Source organism: Patagioenas fasciata, chromosome 2 (assembly GCF_037038585.1).
Source record: "Patagioenas fasciata isolate bPatFas1 chromosome 2, bPatFas1.hap1, whole genome shotgun sequence".
NCBI classification, from domain to species: Eukaryota; Metazoa; Chordata; class Aves; order Columbiformes; family Columbidae; genus Patagioenas; species Patagioenas fasciata.
In genome coordinates this window covers 12,224,503-12,233,709 of record NC_092521.1, presented here as the reverse complement: position 1 = coordinate 12,233,709, position 9,207 = coordinate 12,224,503, and the positions used below count along the sequence as shown (strand labels likewise).

The following is a 9,207-nucleotide window of genomic DNA, read 5'->3' as shown; positions in this document are numbered from 1 at the left end:
AATGAAATTTTACAGGTTGAAATGCTTGTACTTCATGTAGCGATTTCTTGTGGCCTTGGTACTTGCCATTTACTACAGACCTCTCTGATATTTTGTTCTGGTCACAGATAATCCAAGGGGTTGATGTTATAACAATCCCCACTTTCCATTTCACCACTGACCCAGTTTGGTAATTACAACACTTCTGAGTCTCTCTCTTGGGTTTGGCAATGGATGTCATGTGCTTGAGTGATGAGTAGCCCCAGCTGTTGTGTTTCACTTTATTTATTTAACGTGAACTCGTGTGAATTCAATAACATCTAATCTACTGAGCGCTGAATGAATCATGCAGAACAGTTCGTAAAAATCCTGGATATAAGCTTCAGAGTACGCAACCTATTTTCCTGGAAGAAGTTGCATAGAATTTCATTAGCTGCATGAGTCTGGTAGGAAGCTCTTCTTGTGTGATGTATTGTTTCTCTGGGATTTTTAATGTGTTGTGAAAGTCTGCTGATGCAATGCTCGTCCTTTAATTTGACATTATAAAAAAAAAAAAAAAAAAAAAAGTTATTTTTATCCTGAATGGTTTTAGTTGGAAAATATTATCACCAACTTATTATTCTTGTATATCATCTTCAGACGATTTTATGTTGCCAAACACTTCTGTGAATATGCTTTGACATCAGAGCTTATATATTCAGTCTTTGCAGGATGAGTTACAGATGCCCTGAGAGGATACTTTAGAGGAGAGAGGTGGCTCATGGAAAAACATCTAATCCTCCACAACAGGAGTTTGCCTTAATAGAGACCATAGAGAACTTAGAGCAAGGAAACGAAGCAGAATAATTCAGATATTTTTACGGTTCAGGACAGGACGTGATGTATTAGTCAATTTACTACACTGTGCTGTAGATGTTCAATAGTGACCACCCACAGTAAAAGTAGTTGTTTGGGGTTTTTTTGTTGTTGTTTTTGTTTGTTTTGTTTTTTCCTGATGATTCAGGCTTCAGGGCTGTTCTTCCTTTTAATTATTTTAATTCTTCTATAACTCTGACTATTTTTTGTAAAATCATCCCTCACAGAGATACCCCTTATTCTTTAAAAGATGGGAAGAAAACTGAAATCTTAAATACCTGCTTGTCAAACATTTGCTTGGAATACCTCTCTTGATTTCAGTACTTCCTAATGGTTAGAGCCCAAGTACCCAAGATCATTTTTTCATCTCCATCAAAGTTACATCGACTGAAGTTGCAGAGAACCATAAGTTTCCTTTCGAATGGGACTATTGACACTACTCTCCTCTCCTCTCCTCTCCTCTCCTCTCCTCTCCTCTCCTCTCCTCTCCTCTCCTCTCCTCTCCTCTCCTCTCCTCTCCTCTCCTCTCCTCTCCTCTCCTCTCCTCTCCTCTCCTCTCCTCTCCTCTCCCCTCCCCTCCTCTCCCCTCCCCTCCTCTCCCCTCCCCTCCCCTCCCCTCCCCTCCCCTCCCCTCCCCTCCCCTCCCCTCCCCTCCCCTCCCCTCCCCTCCCCTCCCCTCCCACCTTGAGACCTGCAACCAGTCCAACGTGCCATTTAGCAGAGCATGATTCGAAGAATCAGTGTAGGGTGATAATTTTTGGGTTCCATCATGGTGTGGGTCATCTTTTCTGAGTTTCTTCAGATATTTGAACTAAAGAAACTCAGGCTGAAACAGTAGCCAGGACCATGTTTTTATTTTTGGGGAAGCACTGTGCTGGAAATAATTTCTTTCATTGACCCCGCAGCATCCAAGTGGGCTGTTATAAAAGCCATTCTTCTGATTTTCACCAAGAAGCTCAATAACAACCAGTCAGCAGTGCCAGACTGTATGTATTTCTGCCAGTATTGTCCTAGAGAAACAGCTGAAAAATTGCTGTAGTTTTCACAGGCCACATTTTTAAGAGGATTTTGAGGGACTGGTAGTCCTGTAACCAACATCGAGGCTATAGGCCAGTTTCTCCTTTGGCTACACAACATGGTACATGCTTCAATATTTGGCTGGGCAAATTTTACCATTTAAAAAAAAAAAAAGTCATTTTTAGAAGTGACAGGGAAGGAATCAATTCCTACCTAAGCAGGTATTTTCTCAATAATAATACTTGTTAAATAACCAAGGAACATAGGCAGAACAGTCAGGGACAAAGCTTGTCTGCAAGGTACCAGACTGGAAAGCTGACACGTTAGTCTTAGCTACTACTTCATCTTTCAAGCAGTTTCTATCATAAATGTTTAATTTAGTTTTTTCTTCGATTACATTCTTGCATGGATAGACAGGGAAAAAAATGTCAAACTTGCAACATATTTTGACATGGTAATTTCCATGGGATAAAAATCTTGCAGGAGGCCTCTCTGGAGCAAGTGTCTTCAGTAACTAACTGAACTGATGGGCTTTTAAAGAATTAATGATCTTGTGAACCCATTTTTCTGAGGGTGGCTTTTGATATTTTACTGGGTTGTCTAAGGTGTTTTTTTCTTTTTCTTCCAAATACATTAGGTTTCAAAAGAGAAATGCAAAATTTTAAAATTATATTTGAGAATACTTTACAGACATTATGTCCTCACATTTTAGAGATACAGTGTGCATGTTGATGAGAAAATGAAAGGCAGAAAGCAAACAAGCGACTACTCAGGAATGGGAAGTCACTAACATAGTAGGAAACAGAATACCAGCCACGCTTTAAAGTGAACACCTCTCTCTGTACCAGACTCCTCTATAAAACACAGAGGCGCTCATTAATTTTGAATACCCAACACCTCTTCCAAAAGACCTCTCCAAACTCTCCTCTCCAAGGAAAGATTTGGGACTGTGATGATTTATATTTTCCAAGTGCACGTCTATAACTTATGCTGCTTATCCAGGTTTCAATCTGTCACACAGTAAACTTGATAACTGAGTGACATGAAAACAGCCTGTTCTGTAGCAGTGAATGGCTCATCCTATTTGGTGCTTTTTGGTCCAGGCAAGCCCAAGGACAGACTGGCATTTCACAGAAACACTTGGAAAGCAACAGCTTTACATCTTCCCTCTGGCTTTTCTTTTGCTATGGAGCACTGAAAGTTCTTCCTGTACTCTGGTTTCTCAAAAGCAAGCAGCCCGTCTCTCACTTTTGCCAGTATCTACGTGCTCTGCAGTACAGACTGAACTGCTGTCCCTTCTATTCAGGTGGTCCCCAACCATCCCCACTTCACTCTACAGAAACAAAATCATCTTTGCTCCAAAAAAAATTGTTGTGGGTGGTATGGAACAATAAAAATTTAGATAGTCAGAAATGGAAGGACTGTGAAAATACATACCTGTCCTTCAGCTAAACTCATATCACCTTTATTTGGCAAGTCTAATGTCCTCTTTATCTTTCAGCTCAGATGATCAAGAAGATTGCATAGTTTGCTTGTTTCATTCTCTTTAAACTCTTAGATTTAGATTTAACAAAATGAAATAACAATGAAATGCAATTATTCGGACCTTGCAGATTTCAGCTATGCTTCTCCCAGGTGTTCTGGGTCTACCTTCTACATGTTATAATTGTTCTACTCAGTGCCACGTTTGCTTCCATTGTCTACTCAAAGCAGCACAATTAACTTTAAAAGCACCCAGTGACCAGGAGGGTTCATGAGGACAGCTGTGCTCTGTGAAGACGATTCAGCTACATAAGCCAAATTCAGTGTGCACAGAACCAGAAACTTTTTGTCTGAATGAGCTGGGGTCAGAAATATGTCCTACAACATGGTAAAAACAGCAGAATCTGGAACTTCTTATGATGACTCCTTTGAAGGATTATGTTCATGTCAAATTTTGGACAGAGGTAGGAAGAAGAAAGGCAAAATTTAATAATTTCTGTGCTCAAGAGAGAAGTACAGTGAAAAAAAGGGAAAATCTTACTATACTAGTAGTCTCATTGTATACATTTCAGTGACTGAAACAATGACTGCTACAGAAATCCATGAGGTAATGACCACTGTGAAAACAGGCAGACTGGCCTTCTGATTCTAAGTAAGGCAGAGAATCTCACAGTTTCCATGCTGCCTGAACCATAATGTACTTAAATCTCCAACACAAATAACTTCTCCTAGCAATGCATTCCAGTTGTACATTGTGCAACAGATCAGACTTTGAATCTAGTCTGACTGCTGACTTTCTGGTTACACAAGTAAGCAATTTTGTTCTTTTTCACCTTGGTCTATACACATATTTCCACTGATGTGAAGCAGCAAGTTATGCTAAAATTAGGGAGAAAATTAAGTTCTTCCAGTATGGCCTAGTTCAGTCAGAAGACATGGACTTGTTGCAGTCATTCCTGTATGAAGTTTTATGGTGTATGCCGATGCTGTCAAACTCATTTTCACTGGGGGTCACATCAGCCTCACAATTGCCTTCAAAGGGCCAAATGTAATTTTAGGACTGGATAAATGTAGGAGTAGTTACATTTATACAGTCCTAAAATTGCATGTAGCTCTTTGAAGGCAACTGTGAGGCTGATGTGACCCCCAGTGAAAATGAGTTTGACACCATTGGTGTATGTGATCCAAGAGGCCACAATCTGTAATGGTCCTTTCTAGCCTTAAAAATCTGTGAATCCCTCCTCTGCTTAGACACTCAGTCCTTACAGGAATATCTTAATCTCTTAACGTATGTAACAGTCAAAAAATGGAATTGAATCCTTCTATCTTAAGATGTAAATTTATATATATATAATGTATGATTTATGCACCAAAATCACACTCCAGATAAAATAAAGCAAAGTGTAGACATTGATCATTTTTTTTTCAAGCCATTGCTTATAAATTTAGTAAGCTGTCTGCCTTTTTATACTTTTCAGTCTGTTCTCATTATAGACATGGCATAAGGCTTTGTAGTAAATTTGGAATTTGCTGAGTGAGAAAATGAAGATTTATACAAAGCTAAATTGAACAAATGGTGAATAATTGATTTAACTGACCTGACAGCTCACACTGTGCTTGTAAATAATACATAACTTTGGACTATACTGATAATTTAGTATTCTGTGCTTCTAGATTCCTTTTTGTAAGTTACTGCAAGGAGCAAATGATCTTTGACCACCCTAAAAAGGCAAAAATATGCTTACCAAGCGTATTATAGTACCCCAGTTGTGGGTTCAATAGTCTGATACCATGCTGATAAAGCATCTTCTTAAAGACTCTCTGCCCTTTTGTCTTTTGTCTCTAAAATATTGTTGGAGAGATAACATCAATATAACTATTTCATACTATTCTGCTAGCCAGCAGCTCCTGAGGTCAGATAGTCTCAGTGTAAATTTACCTACAGCACTGCAGTGAACAGGATCAAAGCAACTTGTAACAGCAAATGCTTATGTCTATTCTGCATTTCCTTTTCTTTCAACATGTATGTTTGAACTCCTAATCAAATGCATAAGCACAAGCTATTGTTAAACTGGTTCTTGAAGTATACATACAGTGCTGAGCTGATATATATGCCTGATAGCTTCATTGCTTTGTAACTACAGTAATAGCCTATATAATAAGGGTGTGAAAGACAACCACTGGGATCTGGCAGCCTTCCATATCCACCTTACAGGAGTGCAACTGGTTACAGAAAAGCACAGAGCAGTGGAGGGTTTCCCCTGTTTTGTGTTAGGATCTCTGCTCTCACCACTGAAATACAGCCCCTTGGAGAAGGCTAGCAGCATTTCTTTAAGACAGTAGGGAACATAAGGACTTAACATACAGCGATACTACATCACGTGTGTGTGGCAGTTGCACATTCCCCCACCTTCCTTTGATGTGGAAGGTGCATGGACATCCCCCTCTTCCCCAACACATCCCCTCCTCTCCTGCAATGGTGCAGTTAATAGCTCCTTTTTTTAACCCTCTGTCGCTTAGCTAGGAGAGGGGAAGAGGTGCCGAGGAGTCAGGTAGTTTTGGGGCACCCATAGCCAGAGTGGGGGTGCAGAGAAACTGAGAAGCTTCTGGAATGACCACAGCCAGATCTGACAAGACTATAAAAACGGGGTTCCCACCGAGAATTCCCTTTGTATGTGTCCTCTCAGAGCCATGGACCAAATGCAGCCAAGAGACCCTCCCCTTAGACCGGAATGCCATCCAAGGTAACCTCCCGAGACTGGAACTACCTCACCTCCGCGTGTGGGTGACTGATACCTTAATAATTTCTCACTGGACTAGCGAGTGTGTTTTCCTTAATAATTCCTTGCTGGTCGGATGAGTGTTTTCCTCACTAGACAAGTGAGTGTATTTTCCTGGAGTCAGGGACGGCTCTGGTGTTGTTTTTCGTGAGCCACATCTATGCACACTGTGGATGTCCATTATTCTTATTTGCTGTACGCCAATAATTTCCTCAACTGATATCTGAACCCATATTTTATGTTACCAGAGTGCTAACTGATTGTATAAACCCCTTTTCTAAATGGTTGTTTTGCCGGACTTTCCTAGACAGAATAAAAGTCTGGTTTGGACTTTGGTTTTCTGCCTAAAACAAATTTTGGGGTCCCTCTGTGACAGTGTGATAATACAAATCACTGTCAGAATGACCAGCTGAAAGTCCTGAGAGCTGAGTGCTGTCCATGGATCCAAAAAAATATTCTCAATAAAGCCAGTGAGAAGCACATGCTTTTCCAAGGATGGACTACAGATCTCAGTTTTGGAGACACGGCTCGTAACTGTCACCACTTTGCTGAACCCTTTCTAACAGTCTTATCTGTGGAAAGTCACTGTTAATATATCGTGGCTGTGAGCTGAAGGACATACATAGCTAAGAAATGTGACATTGTGATTCCCAGTGCAATTTTAGGCCAAACTGCTGCACTTCTTTCATTTTAATACTGTATCATTTTTACATCTTAAGGTTTCTGTGCAGTGTGGCTGAGTTATGATAGATGCAGAAAATTATTGGGCTTGATTCCATCTGCTTTCTCTGAAAGCAGAAGACACCATTCTCCTCTCTGTCAGGTGATGTTTATGTGAGGATGTACCTAATGTCCCTAAAGTTCATTCTGCCCTGTGACTTGTCAAATTTATCCAATCCTAGCATGTGAAATTCCCAAAGTAGACTGCACATATGGCATATGGCTAGGTAAGGACCCAGGCATTGTGTGCAGCAGAGAAGCATGGCTTTGAGGACCAGGTCCCATGAACAGGTAGATGTTTCCTGGCTGCAGTCCAGTGCTACAGCATCTCTCCTACCTGTCCCCATGCAAATCAGGATCTGACAAGTGAGTCATGGAGCAGAAGAGAGCCTGCAGCATGGTGTCATATAATTACATGAACTCTAGTTTGAAGCGCAGATGGAGGGAATTCATTGCACAAACCTCACTTTTGGTGCTGAAGACTCCGCCCTCGGTCCCTCTTTTTTTTTCTTTCCTGTTCCTGGCTTCACATTTTTTTTCTTCCCCATTCTAACCTCGATGATGTTTTCCATTAAACACGCTGAGAAATGGAGAAGGAAATTAGAGTTTACAGAGCTGGTGCATATCCAGACTCAGTGACATCAATGTGATGCTGGTAGAGAATGAAGCAGCCAAAATTAGAGTGACCAGGTTTATGAGACAGATCACTGCAAAAGCTTTGATTACATGGAGCTAAAGCCCAACAGACTGGACCTAGAAAGCAATGGATGAGGAAGAGAAGAAAGAGAGAAATGTGCAGCAGGGAGAGCTGTAGATGCCTGTGCTCCCTGCGTGCACCCCACGGGTGCCAGCTGTAGAGATCAGCAAACCCTCTGCTGAGCCAGACCTTGCCCCTCTGGCAACAGGTTCTCAAGGGAAAGTCCATCAGAAAATAGTATCTCTTTTGCCTTTCCTTTTATCGTGGTCTGGGTCAAGTAGATTGGGCAACAGGCATGACAGGGACGTTGACTTTGCAATGATGAATTTTTCACACTGATTTCTCAGCAAAGATTAGCAAAATATTCTGAGTTTGTTGCAACAGCCTTTTATTTTATGTACATACCTGGCGGTCTCCAGTACACCCCCTCATATAAAGATTCCTGCTCTTCTCACAGTAAAATAACATTGTCTTGTTATTCCATATCCTTCCTCATGCCTGATTTTTAGGATCTCTGCCGCAAAGGTAGTTCTTAACCTGGTAGGTCCCTTCCTCCACAGTAGCATGAACAGTAGTAGCTGCCGGTAGACTCCAGTGTGAGTTGTATTGATCTCATCCAAAGTTAGATAAGTGAGGGTAAATGTCCAGGTGTGTTTCTCTAGGGTTATGTTTTGCTTTTATCTTTTAGGTGTTTATGTTTCCTGATTCCCTGTTTGCAGGCAGGAGTGAATGAACAAAGTTCAGATCCTCTGGACTCTGACCCCAGAGGAGTGACGGCTTCCCAGTTACATGGAGAGTTTGCAGTAGTCCAATATTCTCTTCCTTCCCTAACACGAAGGATGGTGTGTACTTTTCTAACAAAACTTGTGTTTTACCTAAAAGCTTTTGAACCTTGCAAATGAATCCCAAAAGCATTATCTACCTCAACTAACAAAAAAGTTAAACATAAAGTGAGTCCTGAAGAGAAGAATGCACGACTTTGGTACTGTTGAGAGAATGACAGGGAAAAGGATCTGATGTTATTTTAAGATCGTAGTGGAAAGGAGAGAACATGCAGTGATTTTACTGGTCAGCTTGGAACAAGGAAACAAGGACTTAAGAGGACTAAAAGGTCTTTTTTTTTTTTCATTTTTTAAAATCCTTCCAGCAAAAGGCAAAAGATCAATGCATCCAAACTATATTCCCTGCCCTTGTTGTAGCTGGGGACATGCTTGACCTTCAGAACCAGCCAAAATCCCCATTCAAGTGCTCCTGTCTTTCATATTTCCCAGATACTTTTGTTTCCTATTTCCATCCGGTTGTATTGAAATAACTTATGTACTCCAGGCTGGAACACAACCATTCCTCTGTTTTCCACTATGCAGGAAGTTTGGGGCAAGTTGATGATCTGGATGAGTCTGCCTCCTCCAGAACAAGTGTGCAGCCCTCCAAATCCAGACGTTTTGTCCACTCTTCTTCATTGAATCACAACACTCCCTTTGAAGCTGTCAATCTTTTATCTCTCAAAGCTCGGAGAGATGTTTTATCTAGTCTTTTGCTCTGACACCAGCTGCCCTCAACCTGTCCTCTAATTCATGAGCAGGGACACATTCATCTCCATCCGTGCTTGGACGGAAAGCCTCTTTGGTCCATTCTCACTCTGGGGCCACCTCTGTTTCGAGACTGATGTTTGTGTTG

General features: G+C 41.1%; 1 long non-coding RNA gene across 1 annotated transcript; it reads right to left on the bottom strand.

Moving 5' to 3' along the window:
- Positions 1–428: 428 nt before the first annotated feature.
- Positions 429–8,113, bottom strand: LOC139827332 (uncharacterized). The gene is made up of 3 exons (XR_011737846.1): positions 7,936–8,113; positions 7,296–7,413; positions 429–506 (listed from the first exon to the last, which is right to left on the bottom strand). It is a non-coding gene; the product is annotated as an uncharacterized lncRNA (long non-coding RNA).
- Between the last annotated feature and the right edge of the window lie 1,094 nt (positions 8,114–9,207).